Source organism: Urocitellus parryii, chromosome 5 (genome assembly GCF_045843805.1).
Source record: "Urocitellus parryii isolate mUroPar1 chromosome 5, mUroPar1.hap1, whole genome shotgun sequence".
In the NCBI taxonomy this organism is placed as follows: domain Eukaryota; kingdom Metazoa; phylum Chordata; class Mammalia; order Rodentia; family Sciuridae; genus Urocitellus; species Urocitellus parryii.
This window is the reverse complement of record NC_135535.1, coordinates 111,610,737-111,631,102: the sequence shown is the minus strand read 5'-3', so window position 1 is coordinate 111,631,102 and position 20,366 is coordinate 111,610,737.

The following is a 20,366-nucleotide window of genomic DNA, read 5'->3' as shown; positions in this document are numbered from 1 at the left end:
TTTGGTCATCCTCACATCAGTAGGTACCAAGAAAGACTGACTCTGTCCTTGGTAAATGCAAACAAGTGAGCCCACTGGGACTGGGACTGAAACTGGCTCTGGGTGCCTGGCTTCCTGGTTGCCAAGTTCAGAGAGTTCCATCACAAAAGAAGTGAGGTGAGGTCACTTCCTTCAGGAACTGAATGAGGTCACTGCCTTGGCAACCAAATTCTCCTAACAGTTGCTTCCAAGGGTCCTATGAGATGGAGGCTGCCCCTGCGTCCTGTGACACTTTCACAAGTTAGAATGGTATATCCTCCATAGGCACCCAAGAACAGCTTTCCACCCAGGCCTGGTTTGGTCCATCTTGTCTACATTAAGAAGAGTGCGGCTCATTCAGACACAACCCTTCATCCTGACCAGGTTGTTTGCCATGGAAGTGACTTTTGCTCTCTCATGTCCTTCAGAGCTGCCTACATCTTCTCCAGGGTTCATTTCTGCATGGACCTTTGAGTTCTCAGCAGGTGGAAGATCCCCTACATTCCTCTATTGTAAGACCAACTCTGTCCCTGCTCTTCTGTAAAATTGGATTGAGGGAACAGTGTATGGTTAGGGGTAAGAACATGTTTGATTTGGGTTAGGAATCATTCTACTGGATGAAGAATGGTATTGGGAACCTGCGATATTTATAATAATATATACGTGAAGTATATGTATGAAAACAGAAATCTAAGTAAGCTTTGAAGCCCAAAAGAGCATTGGGCCGTTGACTGGGATACTTAGCTTTGAATTACATTCTGCACAGATGTCTCAGATAAATTGATATACAATGGCATAAGACCTTGTACCTTGGATGATTGAAGGTGGAAGAGAACATCCAGTCAAAAAGGGATAGTAGGTAGGAATAGGAAGATAGTCAGTAGGTTTAGGAAGAAGAGTGAGTATAACATTTGGACCAAATGACCTTTAGCAGTAGGGTGTCAGTTAGAGAGTAGATGTAAATGTCAGCACATGTGAAGAGTCAGTCACAAGAATGAATATGGGAAATTATGTAGGAAAGCAGATATCAATAGAGACTTTGGGAAATCAGTCAAAGTATAAAGTGAGTGATAGGATTAGATATTTTCAACAGGGTTGAGGTTGAATATGTAATCTTAGGACGAAGCAACTGTGTAGTCACCAATAGGATAGACATTTGAGAGCATTAGGCCCCTGGACAAGGATGTTTTTAGTAATCCATGCTCACTTTCCATTTAGACTTTGGTACAATCATAAGTGTGAACTTTGCATTATGTGTCCAGAATATCACGGTGATAAAATGTATATGTAGATCAGGTGACATGAGTATTTCTTCCACCATTTCTGGGAGCAATATCTTGAAGACGTATTGATTAGTATTTGGGTGCACCAATAGGTGTACCCTGTGTCTATGAATATAGAGACAATGCATGGATAGACCACACTGTGAATAAATAATATATCTGGTTCCAATTTACATAATGGATTGAACTGATACCTGAAAATATATAGGAAATCTAATATTGATACACAATCATTCATTAAAACCAGTTATATATCTAATGGTAATATTAGGTTTATGGTTTACCATGAAGGCTGTGTGAGATTTGCTTGAAAAGTGATTATGGAAATTGAAAATAATGTGTTTGGAAAGAAGTCTCATGAAAAGACCAGTCCAGAAACGTACAGGAGTACATTTCTTCTGAAGCAGGAAGTGATTGATAGTGAACCAAATGCCTGGAAATTTGTGAACTTGTGGATGAAATATATATCCTATGATGTGCATCAACTGAAGAAATAGTGATGTACCAGTGTCGAAAAAAAAGAAACGTCAAAATACACATCATGAATCATAGGAATCTACTTGCATTGATGCTAAACTCGGTCAGTTACTGTAGAAATATTAGGATTTCTAAGCACCATTCGCTATGAAACAAATGTGTATTTCAGGTGGATGAATATTTCTGAGAATAATCTTTTGAAAAGATGATTATAAATCCACATACATGAACATGAATGAATTTAGGGAGTGTATAATAAGACACATATATTTCATACTTTGAAAAATCTGGAGAGTGTGTGTGTGTGTGTGTGTGTGTGTGTGTGTGTATACACACACACACACACACACACATTCAAACAAAACAAACACAGAGAGACTTTAAAAAGAAGAAATATATATGCCAATCAAAATTCATCATGAAATATATATCATCCACAGATCCAAAAATATTTAATTTACTGAACATGGATTTATGTATCATGTTGTTCAAGTAGAAAGCTCACCCATAGGTTGAATTTTCTGTTCCGACAGCATTTAGGAGGAGTGATCTCTTCTCACAATTTGTATCTGCCATGTCAGCCACCTCACAAGAATGTACGTGGGATACCAGGTAGGATTCTAAATGTGCATGTAAAAATACATGTGCTGAATAGGCTACAGAGAAAGGGAGACAGGAATTCACATATTTGTTAACTTTACAAACACATGGAGAACTACTTCTCTTAAATTGGACTAGATTTATAACACCTAGCCTTTATAATGCCAAAGGAAAGTCCAATTATACACCATGCCTCCTCTGAACTGCATGCATTGCTATTCTGTTTGGGTTAGTTTCCTCCATCATATCAGGATTGGTAATCACAGTCTAGGAGGGTATGGGTTCGTGTCAGGGATTCAGTATTTTGAATGGAAAATAGGAAAATGAATCCAATGTGTATGCAATTATGTGCTACACAAAAATCTTCCCACTCTCATCAAGAACAATGCCTTGACATTACCTTTGGCCCAAGTAAGACACAATTCGAAGAGACCAGTTAGAAAATCTGTGAATATATATATATACAGTGGAAAATGCTCAGGAGTTCACAACCTTGGAGGTGGTAGAGGGGTTTCCATAAGTAAGGGACAGGGTAAACACTCCACAAACATGGAGCTCTGCTGGCATAAAGACTTCTTGGGAAACTGCCTCTGAGGTTGGACCCTTGAAATATATGTTGTTGTCAGGAGCTTTATCTTCCTTTGTAGTGAGACCATCAAAGCTTGGTCTGCGTCTATGTGGCCTGGAGGACATGGTTTCTGATTTTCCAATGAACATGAGGCAGCAGTGCTGAATTCTCTCTTTGTAGGTAAACTGTGGCCACTGGGGTCTACGTGTATCCCCGTGTGAACTGTGAGGCCATTTGGTCATCCTCCACTTTTCCTGGTGTTTCTTGCTGCTTCACTGGGAGTTTCCTATTTGCTTCATGAAATACAAGGAATTCAACTGGGACACAGTGCTGGAGGGAGTTCTGTCATGTGTGCTGACTCAGGGTCCTAGGAGAATGCACCAACCAGGCTTCTATCCCACAGAGCTTGCCCCCTTGACCATAGCAACCTGATTCTGAACATTGCCCGGAAACCTCTCCATATAACACGATGCCTTTACATATAAGGGTCTTCTGGCTGCACCGTGTCAGTCACAAGCCATGTGGAAGCCAATGGCAGATCCACATGGCCCCAACACAGATGTTTTATCACACACCTGCACACCACTGCTCTAGGCACACTAATCAGCAGGCTCCAACTTACTGGCATCTCTGTTCTACACCGTTTTCATGAAACCCAGTCAATCAAGGCACTGTCTGGTACACTCATGATCAGCAACAGGACATCCAAAGGTTCTCCAGTGCCACCTGGTCATGGGAATTTCAAAAATTTCATGGTATTTATCACGCCATTTTTCAAGGATGAACTTGGAGGCACTGTGGGTTTCTATTCATTCAGGAACCACTAAATGGTGAGGTAGCTCATTTCAATGAAAGCTCTGGAGAAACACTCAGAGGCAAGGCTTCCCAAGAGTGGCCAGAAGGTCACATCAAGCCAGGCTCATTGAGGTCTACAATGTGAGGTCCCTGTGTGTTTTGACTCTCAATTATGGCTGCCAGGTCTTTAAGAATAAAATCATGTGATATCCTGGCTGAGATTCCCAGTGATCTGTGGAAAGCCACCCTGGGCCTAGATCTCAGTTTCCAAGGGCAACTCTCATGCGTGGTCTACTAAAATCCCAACACAATTCATGGCAATACTTCTCTGAGTTCAGTTCCAGAACTCAGTCTCTAAGGGGAATCACGCCAGAGTTCAAGACCAGGTGGACCAAGTCATCCCTTCCAACAGCCACAGAAATGACCACAATTCACACCAAAACACTGCCACATGGGCCTCATCTTCTTCCATATAGACACTCATCATAACCTCTGGCTGGAGGGTTCCATGAGGGGGGCAGCCCAAGACAGTGTCTAGAATAAGCTCCCTTGCCCCTCATTTGCCTAATGTCAGGGTGGCCTGGACACCCTTCCTGTGAACCAGGAGTGATCAAATACGTCTGCCATTAATACTGCTCTGCTTCTCCAATTTGAGGCCTACTGACTTTCGGGTATAGATTCTTTCTGTCAATTGGAGACATGAGAAAACCCAAGAACCTATGGGCTAGCCTCTGCAGGGCTTTGAAAAACTCATTTGACCCAAAGGATCCCTATTCTCACTTGATGGAGGTCAGGAACTTTCCAGAGGAAAGTGAGAGACTTCATCCACAATGACTGCTCTTTTTGCCATTTTGGCTTTGGATGCACACATGGGATCTTTCTTTAATCCATCAGGTGCTGAGAATCTAAGCGACAGCCTCACACAGGGCCAAGAGGCTGATTCACACATCTCCCTTTGCACAGGAATTCAGCAAAAAGCCACAGGTGATGCCCATTCGTTTCCATTTGAAAACTCTTTACTTCAGGTTTGAAAAAGGTGTAGCCTGAGGCAAAGACCTTCCTGACATTCAGGGCAACAGAAGAATAGGTAAGCAAAAGGACCAAAGCAGGGTTGATCCACTGACACTTTACTGGTCACACTGATATCTGAGTTTTCTGAGATGCTTGCCATTCCCTTCAGTTATCCCGTACATGGCCATGTCACAGAGCTGGGAGGTGGTACATATCTTGGACACAAAACCATGAGCCTATTCTGGAGAGTGGCCAGAATTCAGGAAGAAAACCGGAACTTAGCAAGATAGTAGGTGTTGCCCATAGATAAGGCAAGCCCCAGTCCATTCATAAATCGGAAAGGATGAATGCTGGAAAGTTTTCTACTAGACAGGACACATCCATTGATTCATTCTCTTTTCCAATGTCTACAACCAGGGATACAGTGGGATACACAGACATAGAAACACTCGCCTTGTCAAACGACTTACTAGAAACATTCCACTCCAAACCAAACAAACTGCCTTTCCTACCTATTCTCAGAACATGAGACAAAACCATAAACTCACAACCACACCCACTAAGGTACCTCCTTCCCCAAAGTAGGCCTGTGACAATCCGGAGTGTCTTCTGACTGGTGGGCCATACAATGTTCCCCCAAAATGGCCCGTCTTCTCTCAGATCTGGCCTCCTTGGCCTACTCAATGAAGTTGTCAGCAGGCACCAGTGAGCCACTCACTACCTGCTTTCCAGAAAAGTCCCCTCTTCAGAGCTTTCCTGGCATTTGGTCATCCTCACATCAGTAGGTACCAAGAAAGACTGACTCTGTCCTTGGTAAATGCAAACAAGTGAGCCCACTGGGACTGGGACTGAAACTGGCTCTGGGTGCCTGGCTTCCTGGTTGCCAAGTTCAGAGAGTTCCATCATAAAAGAAGTGAGGTGAGGTCACTTCCTTCAGGAACTGAATGAGGTCACTGCCTTGGCAACCAAATTGTCCTAACAGTTGCTTCCAAGGGTCCTAGGAGATGGAGGCTGCCCCTGCTTCCTGTGACACTTTCACAAGTTAGAATGGTATATCCTCCATAGGCACCCAAGAACAGCTTTCCACACAGGCCTGGTTTGGTCCATCTTGTCTACATTAAGAAGAGTGCGGCTCATTCAGACACAACCCTTCATCCTGACCAGGTTGTTTGCCATGGAAGATGACTTTTGCTCTCTCATGTCCTTCAGAGCTGCCTACATCTTCTCCGGGGATCATTTCTGCATGGACCTTTGAGTTCTCAGCAGGTGGAAGATCCCCTACATTCCTCTATTGTAAGACCAACTCTGTCCCTGCTCTTCTGTAAAGTTGGATTGAGGGAACAGTGTATGGTAAGGGGTAAGAACATGTTTGATTTGGGTTAGGAATCATTCTACTGGATGAAGAATGGTATTGGGAACCTGCGATATTTATAATAATATATACGTGAAGTATATGTATGAAAACAGAAATCTAAGTAAGCTTTGAAGCCCAAAAGAGCATTGGGCCGTTGAATGGGATACTTAGCTTTGAATTACATTCTGCACAGATGTCTCAGATAAATTGATATACAATGGCATAAGACCTTGTACCTTGGATGATTGAAGGTGGAAGAGAACATCCAGTCAAAAAGGGATAGTAGGTAGGAATAGGAAGATAGTCAGTAGGTTTAGGAAGAAGAGTGAGTATAACATTTGGACCAAATGACCTTTAGCAGTAGGGTGTCAGTTAGAGAGTAGATGTAAATGTCAGCACATGTGAAGAGTCAGTCACAAGAATGAATATGGGAAATTATGTAGGAAAGCAGATATCAATAGAGACTTTGGGAAATCAGTCAAAGTATAAAGTGAGTGATAGGATTAGATATTTTCAACAGGGTTGAGGTTGAATATGTAATCTTAGGACAAAGCAACTGTGTAGTCACCAGTAGGATAGACATTTGAGAGCATTAGGCCCCTGGACAAGGATGTTTTTAGTAATCCATGCTCACTTTCCATTTAGACATTGGTACAATCATAAGTGTGAACTTTGCATTATGTGTCCAGAATATCACGGTGATAAAATGAATATGTAGATCAGGTGACATGAGTATTTCTTCCACCATTTCTGGGAGCAATATCTTGAAGACGTATTGATTAGTATTTGGGGGCACCAATAGGTGTACCCTGTGTCTATGAATATAGAGACAATGCATGGATAGACCACACTGTGAATAAATAATATATCTGGTTCCAATTTACATAATGGATTGAACTGATACCTGAAAATATATAGGAAATCTAATATCGATACACAATCATTCATTAAAACCAGTTATATATCTAATGGTAATATTACGTTTATGGTTTACCATGAAGGCTGTGTGAGATTTGCTTGAAAAGTGATTATGGAAAACGAAAATAATGTGTTTGGAAAGAAGTCTCATGAAAAGACCAGTCCAGAAACGTACAGGAGTACATTTGTTCTGAAGCAGGAAGTGATTGAAAGTGAACCAAATGCCTGGAAATTTGTGAACTTGTGGATGAAATATATATCCTATGATGTGCATCAACTGAAGAAATAGTGATGTACCAGTGTCGAAAAAAAAGAAACTTCAAAATACACATCATGTATCATAGGAATCTACTTGCATTGATGCTAAACTCGGTCAGTTACTGTAGAAATATTAGGATTTCTAAGCACCATTCGCTACGAAACAAATGTGTATTTCAGGTGGATGAATATTTCTGAGAATAATCTTTTGAAAAGATGATTATAAATCCACATACATGAACATGAATGAATTTAAGGAGTGTATAATAAGACACATATATTACATACTTTGAAAATTCTGGAGAGTGTGTGTGTGTGTGTGTGTGTGTGTATACACACACACACACACACATTCAAACAAAACAAACATAGAGAGACTTTAAAAAGAAGAAATATATATGCCAATCAAAATTCATCATGAAATATATATCATCCACAGATCCAAAAATATTTAATTTACTGAACATGGATTAATGTATCATGTTGTTCAAGTAGAAAGCTCACCCATAGGTTGAATTTTCTGTTCCGACAGCATTTAGGAGGAGTGATATCTTCTCACAATTTGTATCTGCGATGTCAGCCAACTCACAAGAATGTATGTGGGATACCAGGTAGGATTCTATATGTGCATGTAAAAATACATGTGCTGAATAGGCTACAGAGAAAGGGAGACAGGAATTCACATATTTGTTAACTTTACAAACACATGGAGAACTACTTCTCTTAAATTGGACTAGATTTATAACACCTAGCCTTTATAATGCCAATGGAAAGTCCAATTGTACACCATGCCTCCTCTGAACTGCATGCATTGCTATTCTGTTTGGGTTATTTTCCTCCATCATATCAGGATTGGTAATCAGAGTCTAGGAGGGTATGGGTTCGTGTCAGGGATTCAGTATTTTGAATGGAAAATAGGAAAATGAATCCAATGTGTATGCAATTATGTGCTACACAAAAATCTTCCCACTCTCATCAAGAACAATGCCTTGACATTACCTTTGCCCCACGTAAAACACAATTCGAAGAGAAGAGTTAGAAAATCTGTGAATACTATCTGCAATGGAAAATGCTCAGGAGTTCACAACCTTGGAGGTGGTAGAGGAGTTTCCATGAGTAAGGGACAGGGTAAACACTCCACAAACATGGAGCTCTGCTGGCAAAAAGACTTCTTGGGAAACTGCCTCTGAGGTTGGACTCTTGAAATATATGTTGTTGTCAGGAGCTTTATCTTCCTTTGTAGTGAGACCATCATAACTTGGTCTGCATCTATGTGGCCTGGAGGACATGGTTTCTGATTTTCCAATGAACATGAGGCAGCAGTGCTGAATTCTGTCTTTGTAGGTAAACTGTTTCCACTGGGGTCTAAGTGTTTCCCCGTGTGGACTGTGAGGCCATTTGGTCATCCTCCACTTTTCCTGGTGTTTCTTGCTGCTTCAATGGGAGTTTGCTATTTGCTTCAGGAAATACAAGGAGTTCAACTGGGACACAGTGCAGGAGGGAGTTCTGTCATGTGTGCTGACTCAGGGTCCTAGGAGAATGAACCAACCAGGCTTCTATCCCACAGAGCTTCCCCGTTGACCATAGCAACCTGATTCTGAACATTGCCCGGAAACCTCTCCATATAACCGGATGCCTTTACATAAACTGTCTGCTGACTGCACCGTGTCAGTCACAAGCCATGTGGAAGCCAATGGCAGATCCACCTGGCCCCAACACAGATGTTTTATCACACACCTGCACACCACTGCTATAGGCCCACTAATCAGTAGGCTCCAACTTACTGGCATCTCTGTTCTACACCATTTTCATGAAACCCGGTCAATCAAGGCACTGTCTAGTACACTCATGATCAGCAACAGGACATCCAAAGGTTCTCCAGTGCCACCTGGTCATGGGAATTTCAAAAATTTCATGGTATTCATCAAGCCATTTTCCAAGGATAATCTTGGAGGCACTGTGGGTTTCTATTCATTCAGGAACCACTAAATGGTGAAGAAACTCATTTCAATGAAAGCTCTGGAGAAAAACTCAGAGGCAAGGCTTCCCAAGAGTGGCCAAAAGGTCACATCAAGCCAGGCCCATTGAGGTCTACAATGTGAGGTCCCTGTGTGTTTTGACTCTCAAATATGGCCGCCAGGTCTTTAAGAATAAAATCATGTGATATCCTGGCTGAGATTCCCAGTGCTCTGTGGAAAGCCACCCTGGGCCTAGATCTCAGTTTCCAAGGGCATCTCTCATTCGTGGCCTCCTAAAATCCCAACACAATTCATGGCAATACTTCTCTGAGTTCAGTTCCAGAACTCAGTCTCTAAGGGGAATCACGCCAGAGTTCAAGACCAGGTGGACCAAGTCATCCCTTCCAACAGCCACAGAAATGACCACAATTCAAACCAAAACACTGCCACATGGCCCTCATCTTCTTCCATATAGACACTCATCATAACCTCTGCCTGGAGGTTTCCATGAGGGGGGCAGCCCAAGAGAGTGTCTAGAATAAGCTCCCTTGCCCCTCATTTGCCTAATGTCAGGGTGGCCTGGACACCCTTCCTGTGAACCAGGAGTGATCAAATACGCCTGCCATTAATACTGCTCTGCTTCTCCAACTTGAGGCCTACTGACTGTCGGGTATAGATTCTTTGTGTCAATTGGAGACATGAGAAAACCCAAGAACCTATGGGCTAGCCTCTGCAGGGCTTTGACGAACTCATTTGACCCAAACGATCCCTATTCACACTTGATGGAGGTCAGGAACTTTCCAGAGGAAAGCAAGAGACTTCATCCACAATGACTGCTCTTTTTGCCATTTTGGGTTTGTATGCACACATGGGATCATTCTTTAATCCATCAGGTGTTGAGAATCTAAGCCACAGCCACACACAGGGCCAAGAGGCTGATTCACACACATCCCTTTGCACAGGAATTCAGCAAAAAGCCACAGGTGATGCCCATTCATTTCCATTTGAAAACTCTTTACTTCAGGCTACACAAAGGGGTAGCCTGAGGCAAAGACCTTCCTGACAGTCAGGGCAACAGAACAATAGGTAAGCAACAGGCCCAAAGCAGGGTTTCTCCACTGACACTTTACTGGTCACACTGATATCTGAGTTTTCTGCGATGCTTGAAATTCCCTTCAGTTATCCAGTACATGGCCATGTCACAGAGCTAGGAGGTGGTACATATCTTGGACACAAAACCATGAGCCTATTCTGGAGAGTGGCCAGAATTCAGGAAGAAAACAGGAATTTAGCAAGATAGTAGGTGTTGCCCATAGATAAGGCAAGCCCCAGTCCATTCATAAATTGGAAAGCATGAATGCTGGAAAGTTTTCTACTACACAGGACACATCCATTGATTTATTCTCTTTTCCAATGTCTACAACCAGGGATACAGTGGGATACACAGACTTAGAAACACTCGCCTTGTCAAAGGACATACGAGAAACAGTCCACTCCAAACCGAACAAACTGCCTTTCCTACCTATTCTCAGAACATGAGACAAAACCAGAAACTCACACCCACACCCACTAAGGCACCTCCTTCCCCCAAGTAGGTCTGTGACTATCCAGAGTGTCTTCTGACTGGTGGGCCATACAATGTTCCCCCCAAATGGCCCGTCCTCTCTCTTATCTGGCCTCCTTGGCCTACTCAATGAACTTGTCAGGAGCCACCCGTGAGCCACTCACTACCTGCTTTCTCAGAAACGTCCCCTCTTCAGAGCCTTCCTGGCATTTGGTCATCCTCACATCAGTAGGTACCAAGAAAGACTGACTCTGTCCTTGGTAAATGCAAACAAGTGAGCCCACTGGGACTGGGACTGAAACTGGCTCTGGGTGCCTGGCTTCCTGGTTGCCAAGTTCAGAGAGTTCCATCACCAAGGAAGTGAGGTGAGGTCACTTCCTTCAGGAACTGAATGAGGTCACTGCCTTGGCAACCAAATTGTCCTAACAGTTGCTTCCAAGGGTCCTATGAGATGGAGGCTGCCCCTGCTTCCTGTGACACTTTCACAAGTTAGAATGGTATATCCTCCGTAGGCACCCAGGAACAGCTTTCAACACAGGTCTGGTTTGGTCCATCTTGTCTACATTAAGAAGAGTGTGGCTCACTCAGACACAACCCTTCATCCTGACCAGGTTGTTTGCCATGGAAGATGACTTTTGCTCTCTCATGTCCTTCAGAGCTGCCTACATCTTCTCCAGGGATCATTTCTGCATGGACCTTTGAGTTCTCAGCAGGTGGAAGATCTCCTACATTCCTCTCTTGTAAGACCAACTCTGTCCCTGCTCTTCTGTAAAGTTGGATTGAGGGAACAGTGTATGGTTAGGGGTAAGAACATGTTTGATTTGGTTTAGGAATCATTCTACTGGATGAAGAATGGTATTGGGAACCTGTGATATTTATAATAATAAATAGGTGAAGTATATGTATGAAAACAGATATCTAAGTAAGCTTTGAAGCCCAGAAGAGCATTGGGCCCTTGACTGGGATACTTAGCTTTGAATTACATTCTGCACAGCTGTCTCAGATAAATTGATATACAATGGCATAAGACCTTGTACCTTGGATGATTGAATGTGGAAGAGAACATCCAGTCAAAAAGGGATAATGGTAGGATTAGGAAGACAGTCAGTAGGTTTAGGAAGAAGAGTGAGTATAACATTTGGACCAAAAGTTCTTTAGCAGTAGGGTGTCAGTTAGAGAGTAGATGTGAATGTCAGCACATGTGAAGAGTCAGTCAAAGGAATGAAAATGGGAAATTATGTAGGAAAGCAGATATCAATAGAGACATTGGGAAATCAGTCAAAATATAAAGTGAGTGACAGGATTAGATATTTTCAAAAGTGTTGAGGTTGAATATGTAATCTTAGGACGAAGCAACTCTGTAGTCACCAATAGGGTTGACATTTGAGAGCATTAGGCTCCTGGACAAGGATGTTTTTAGTAATCCATGCTCACTTTCCATTTAGATTTTGGTACAATCATAAGTGTGAACTTTGCATTATGTGTGCAGAATATCACTGTGATAAAATGTACATGTAGATCAGGTGACATGAGTATTTCTTCCACCATTTCTGGGAGCAATATTTTCAAGACGTATTGATGAGTATATTGACGAGTATTTGGGGGCACCAATAGGTGTACCCTGTGTCTATGAAAATAGTGATAATGCATGAAGAGACCATACTGTGAATAAATAATATAACTGGTTCCAATTTACATAATGGATTGAACTGATACCTGAAAATACATAGGAAATCTAATATTGGTACACAATCATTCATTCCAAGCAGTTATATATCTAATGGTAATATTAGGGTTATGGTTTACCATGAACACTGTGTGAGATTTGCTTGAAAAGTGATTATAGAAATCGAAAATAATGTGTTTGGAAAGAAGTCTCATGAAAACACTAGTCCAGAAATATACAGGAGTATATGTGTTCTGAAGCAGGAAGTGATTGAAAGTGAATCAAATTCCTGGAAATTTGTGAACTTGTGGACGAAATATATATCCTATGACTCGCATCAACTGAAGAAATAGTGATGTACCAGTGTCGAAAAAAAAGAAACATCAAAATACACATAATGTATCATAGGAATCTACTTGCATTGATGCTAAACTCGTTCAGTTACTGTAGGAATATTAGGATATCTAAGTACCATTCACTAGGAAACAAATGTGTATTTCAGGTGGATGAATATTTCTGAGAATAATCTTTTGAAAAGATGATTATAAATCCACATACATGAACATGAATGAATTTAGGGAGTGTATAATAAGACACATATATTTCATACTTTGAAAAATCTGGAGAGAGTGTGTGTGTGTGTGTGTCTGTGTGTGTGTATATATATATATATATATATATATATATATATATATATATATATATATATATATAAATACACACACACACACACATTCAAACAAAACAAACACAGAGAGACTTTAAAAAGAAGAAATATATATGCCAATCAAAATTCATCATGAAATATATATCATCCACAGATCCAAAAATATTTAATTTACTGAACATGGATTTATGTATCATGTTCTTCAAGTAGAAAGCTCACCCATAGGTTGAATTTTCTGTTCCAACAGCATTTAGGAGGAGTGATCTCTTCTCACAATTTGTATCTGCCATGTCAGCCACCTCACAAGAATGTATGTGGGATACCAGGTAGGATTCTATATGTGCATGTAAAAATACATGTGCTGAATAGGCTACAGAGAAAGGGAGACAGGAATTCACATATTTGTTAACTTTACAAACACATGGAGAACTACTTCTCTTAAATTGGACTAGATTTATAACACCTAACCTTTATAATGCCAAAGGAAAGTCCAATTATACACCATGCCTCCTCTGAATTGCATGTATTGCTATTCTGTTTTGGTTATTTTCCTCCATCATATCAGGATTGGTAATCAGAGTCTAGGAGGGTATTGGTTAGTGTCAGGGATTCAGTATTTTGAATGGAAAATAGGAAAATGAATCCAATGTGTATGCAATTATGTGCTACACAAAAATCTTCCCACTCTCATCAAGAACAATGCCTTGACATTACCTTTGCCCCAATTAAGACACAATTTGAAGAGAAGAGTTAGAAAATCTGTGAATACATATATACAATGGAAAATGCTCAGGAGTTCACAACCTTGGAGGTGGTAGAGGAGTTTCCATAAGTAAGGGACAGGGTAAAAACTCCACAAACATGGAGCTCTGCTGGCATAAAGACTTCTTGGGATACTGCCTCTGAGGTTGGACCCTTGAAATATATGTTGTTGTCAGGAGCTTTATCTTCCTTTGTAGTGAGACCATCAAAGCTTGGTCTGCATCTATGTGGCCTGGAGGACATGGTTTCTGATTTTCCAATGAACATGAGGCAACAGTGCTGAATTCTCTCTTTGTAGGTAAACTGTGGCCACTGGGGTCTAAGTGTTTCCCCGTGTGGACTGTGAGGCCATTTGGTCATCCTCCTCTTTTCCTGGTGTTTCTGGCTGCTTCACTGGGAGTTTCCTATTTGCTTCATGAAATACAAGGAGTTCAACTGGGACACAGCGCTGGAGGGAGTTCTGTCACGTGTGCTGACTCAGGGTCCTAGGAGAATGCACCAAGCAGGCTTCGATCCCACAGAGCTTGCCCCCTTGACCATAGCAACCTGATTCTGAACATTGCCCAGAAACCTCTCCATATAACAAGATGCTGGCTGCACCGTGTCAGTCACAAACCATGTGGAAGCCAATGGCAGATCCACATGGCCCCAACACAGATGTTTTATCACACACCTGCCCACGTCTTCTCTAGGCCCACTAATCAGCAGGCTCCAACTTACTTGCATCTCTGTTCTACACCATTTTCATGAAACCCAGTCAATCAAGGCACTGTCTGGTTCACTCATGATCAGCAACAGGACATCCAAAGGTTCTCCAGTGCCACCTGGTCATGGGAATTTCAAAAATTTCATGGTATTTATCAAGCCATTTTTCAAGGATGAACTTGGAGGCACTGTGGGTTTCTATTCATTCAGGAACCACTAAATGGTGAGGAAGCTCATTTCAATGAAAGTTCTGGAGAAACACTCAGAGGCAAGGCTTCCCAAGAGTGGCCAAAGGATCACATCAAGCCAGGCCCATTGAGGTCTACAATGTGAGGTCCATGTGTGTTTTGACTCTCAATTATGGCTGCCAGGTCTTTTAGAATAAAATCATGTGATATCCTGGCTGAGATTCCCAGTGCTCTGTGGAAAGCCACCCTGGGCCTAGATCTCAGTTTCCAAGGGCAACTCTCATGCGTGGCCTCCTAAAATCCCAACACAATTCATGGCAATACTTCTCAGAGTTCAGTTCCATAACTCCGTCTCTAAGGGGAATCACGCCAGAGTTCAAGACCAGGTGGACCAAGTCATCCCTTCCAACCGCCACAGAAATGACCACAATTCAAACCAAAACACTGCCACATGGCCCTCATCTTCTTCCATATAGACACTCATCATAACCTGTGGCTGGCGGTTTCCATGAGGGGGGTAGCCAAAGACAGTGTCTAGAATAAGCTCCCTTGCCCCTCATTTGCCTAATGCCAGGGTGGCCTGGACACCCTTCCTGTGAACCAGGAGTGATCATATAGGCCTGCCATTAATACTGCTCTGCTTCTCCAATTTGAGGCCTACTGACTTTCGGGTATAGATTCTTTGTGTGAATTGGAGACATGAGAAAACCCAAGAACCTATGGGCTAGCCTCTGCAGGGCTTTGGCGAACTCATTTGACCCAAAGGATCCCTATTCTCACTTGATGGTGGTCAGGAACTTTCCAGAGGAAAGCGACAGACTCTATCCACAATGACTGCTCTTTTTGCCATTTTGGCTTTGGATGCACACATGGGATCTTTCTTTAATCCATCAGGTGCTGAGAATCTAAGCCACAGCCTCACACAGGGCCAAGAGGCTGATTCACACACATTCCTTTGCACAGGAATTCAGCAAAAACCCACAGGTGATGCCCATTCATTTCCATTTGAAGACTGTTTACTTCAGGCTTCACAAAGGGGTAGCCTGAGGCAAAGACCTTCCTGACATTCAGGGCAACAGAACAATAGGTAAGCAAAAGGCCCAAAGCAGGGTTACTCCACTGACACTTTACTGGTCACACTGATATCTGAGTTTTCTGAGATGCTTGCCATTCCCTTCAGTTATCCAGTACATGGCCATGTCACAGAGCTGGGAGGTGGTACATATCTTGGACACAAAACCATGAGCCTATTCTGGAGAGTGTCCAGAATTCAGGAAGAAAACAGGACCTTACCAAGATAGTAGGTGTTGCCCATAGATAAGGCAAGCCCCAGTCCATTCATAAATCGGAAAGGATGAATGCTGGAAAGTTTTCTACTAGACAGGACAGATCCATTGATTCATTCTCTTTTCCAATGTCTACAACCAGGGATACAGTGGGATACACAGACATAGAAACACTCGCCTTGGCAAACGACTTACTGGAAACAGTCCACTCCAATCCAAACAAACTGCCTTTCCTACCTATTCTCAGAACATAACACAAAACCATAAACTCACAACCACACCCACTAAGGCCTCCTTCCCCCAAGTAGGTCTGTGACAATCCAGAGTGTCTTCTGACTGGTGGGTCATACAATGTTCCCCCAAAATGGCCCGTCCTCTCTCAGATCTGGCCTCTTTGGCCTACTCAATGAAGTTGTCAGGAGGCACCAGTGAGCCACTCACTAACTGCTTTCTCAGAAAAGTCCCCTCTTCAGAGCTTTCCTGGCATTTGGTCATCCTCACATCAGTAGGTACCAAGAAAGACTGACTCTGTCCTTGGTAAATGCAAACAAGTCAGCCCACTGGGACTGGGACTGAAACTGGCTCTGGGTGCCTGGCTTCCTGGTTGCCAAGTTCAGAGAGTTCCATCACAAAAGAAGTGACGTGAGGTCACTTCCTTCAGGAACTGAATGAGGTCACTGCCTTGGCAACCAAATTGTCCTAACAGTTGCTACCAAGGGTCCAATGAGATGGAGGCTGCCCCTGCTTCCTGTGACACTTTCACAAGTTAGAATGGTATAACCTCCATAGGCACCCAGGAACAGCTTTCCACACAGGCCTGGTTTGGTCCATCTTGTCTACATTAAGAAGAGTGGGGCTCATTCAGACACAACCCTTCATCCTGACCAGGTTGTTTGCCATGGAAGATGACTTTTGCTCTCTCATGTCCTTCAGAGCTGCCTACATCTTCTCCAGGGATCATTTCTGCATGGACCTTTGAGTTCTCAGCAGGTGGAAGATCCCCTACATTCCTCAATTGTAAGACCAACCCTGTCCCTGCTCTTCTGTAAAGTTGGATTGAGGGAACAGTGTATGGTTAGGGGTAAGAACATGTTTGATTTGGGTTAGGAATCATTCTACTGGATGAAGAATAGTATGGGGAACCTGTGATATTTATAATAATATATAGGTGAAGTATATGTATGAAAACAGAAATCTAAGTAAGCTTTGAAGCCCAGAAGAGCATTGGGCCCTTGACTGGGATACTTAGCTTTGAATTACATTCTGCACAGATGTCTCAGATAAATTGATATACAATGGCATAAGACCTTGTACCTTGGATGATTGAATGTGGAAGAGAACATCCAGTCAAAAAGGGATAGTAGGAAGGATTAGGAAGATAGTCAGTTGGTTTAATAAGAAGAGTGAGTATAACATTTGGACCAAAAGTTCTTTAGCAGTAGGGTGTCAGTTAGAGAGTAGATGTAAATGTCAGCACATGTGAAGAGTCAGTCACAAGAATGAATATGGGAAATTATGTAGGAAAGCAGATATCAATAGAGATATTAGGAAATCAGTCAAATTATAAAGTGAGTGATAGGAGTAGATATTTTCAACAGGGTTGAGGTTGCATATGTAATCTTAGGACGAAGCAACTGTGTAGTCACCAATAGGATTGACATTTGAGAGCATTAGGCACCTGGACAAGGATGTTTTAGTAATCCATGCACACTTTCCATTTAGACTTTGGTACAATCATAAGTATGAACTTTGCATTATGTGACCAGAATATCACGGTGATAAAATGTATATGTAGATCAGGTGACATGAGTATTTCTTCCACCATTTCTGGGAGCAATATCTTGAAGACGTATTGATTAGTATTTGGGGGCACCAATAGGTGTACCCTGTGTCTATGAATATAGAGATAATGCATGAATAGACCATACTGTGAATAAATAATATAACTGGTTCCAATTGACATAATGGATTGAACTGATACCTGAAAATATATAGGAAATCTAATATTGATACACAATCATTCATTCCAACCAGTTATATATCTAATGGTAATATTAGGGTTATGGTTTACCATGAAGGCTGTGTGAGATTTGCTTGAAAATTGATTATGGAAAATAATGTGTTTGGAAAGAAGTCTCATGAAAAGACCAGTCCAGAAACATACAGGAGTACATTACTTCTGAAGGAGGAAGTGATTGAAAGTGAACCAAATGCCTGGAAATTTGTGAACTTGTGGATGAAATATATATCCTATGATGTGCATCAACTGAAGAAATAGTGATGTACCAGTGTCAAAAAAAAAGAAACGTCAAAATACACATCATGTCTCATAGGAATCTACTTGCATTGATGCTAAACTCGGTCAGTTACTGTAGAAATATTAGGATTTCTAAGCACCATTCACTAGGAAACAAATGTGTATTTCAGGTGGATGAATATTTCTGAGAATAATCTTTTGAAAAGATGATTATAAATCCACATAAATGAACATGAATGAATTTAGGGAGTGTATAATAAGAAACATATATTTCATACTTTGAAAAATCTGGAGAGAGAGTGTGTGTGTGTGTACATATATATATATACACACACACATTCAAACAAAACAAACACAGAGAGACTTTAAAAAGACGAAATATAAATGCCAATCAAAATTCATCATGAAATATATATCATCCACACATCCAAAAATATTTATTTACTGAAAATGGATTTATGTATCATGTTGTTCAAGTAGAAAACTCACCCATAGGTTGAATTTTCTGTTCCAACAGCGTTTAGGAGGAGTGATCTCTTCTCACAATTTGTATCTGCCATGTCAGCCTCCTCACAAGAATATACGTGGGATACCAGGTAGGATTCTATATGTGCATGTAAAAGTACATGTGCTGAATAGGCTACAGAGAAAGGGAGACAGGAATTCACATATTTGTTAACTTTACAAACACATGGAGAACTACTTCTCTTAAATTGGCCTAGATTTATAACACCTAGCCTTTAAAATGCAAAAGAAAGTACAATTATACACCATGCCTCCTCTTAACTGCATGCATTGCTATTCTGTTTGGGTTATTTTCCTCCATCATATCATTATTGGTAATCAGAATCAAGAGGGTATGGGTTAGTGTCAGGGATTTAGTATTTTGAATGGAAAATAGGAAAATGAATCCAATTTGTATGCAATTGTGTGCTACACAAAATTCTTCCCACTCTCATCAACAACAATGCCTTGACATTACCTTTGGCCGAAGTAAGACACAATTTGAAGAGAAGAGTTAGAAAATCTGTGAATACATATATACAATGGAAAATGCTCAGGAGTTCACAACCTTGGAGGTGGTAGAGGAGTTTCCATAAGTAAGGGACAGGGTAAAAACTCCACAAACATGGAGCTCTTCTGGCCTAAAGACTTCTTGGGAAACTGCCTCTGAGGTTGGACCCTTGAAATATATGTTGTCGTCAGGAGCTTTATCTTCCTTTGTAGTGAGACCATCAAAGCTTGGTCTGCATCTATGTGGCCTGGAGGACATGGTTTCTGGTTTTCCAATGAACATGAGGCAGCAGTGCTGAATTCTCTCCTTGTAGGTAAACTGTCGCCACTGTGGTCTAAGTGTTTCCCCGTGTGGACTGTGAGGCCATTTGGTCATCCTCCACTTTTCCTGGTGTGTCTGGCTGCTTCACTGGGATTTTCCTATTTGCTTCATGAAATACAAGGAGTTCAACTGGGACACAGTGCTGGAGGGAGTTCTGTCACGTGTGCTGACTCAGGGTCCTAGGAGAATGCACCAACCAGGCTTCTATCCCACAGAGCTTGCCCCCTTGACCATAGCAACCTGATTCTGAACATTGCCCAGAAACCTCTCCATATAACAAGATGCCTTTACATATAAGGGTCTGCTGGCTGCACCATGTCAGTCACAAGCCATGTGGAAGCCAATGGCAGATCCACATGGCACCACCACAGATGTTTTATCACACACCTGCACACCACTGCTCTAGGCCCACTAATCAGCAGGCTCCAACTTACTGGCATCTCTGTTCTACACCGTTTTCATGAAACCCAGTCAATCAAGGCACTGTCTGGTACACTCATGATCAGCAACAGGACATCCAAAGGTTCTCCAGTGCCACCTGGTCATGGGAATTTCAAAAATTTCATGGTATTTATCAAGCCATTTTTCAAGGATGAACTTGGAAGCACTGTGGGTTTCTATTCATTCAGGAACCACTAAATGGTGAGGAAGCTCATATCAATGAAATCTCTGAGAAACACTCAGAGGCAAGGTTT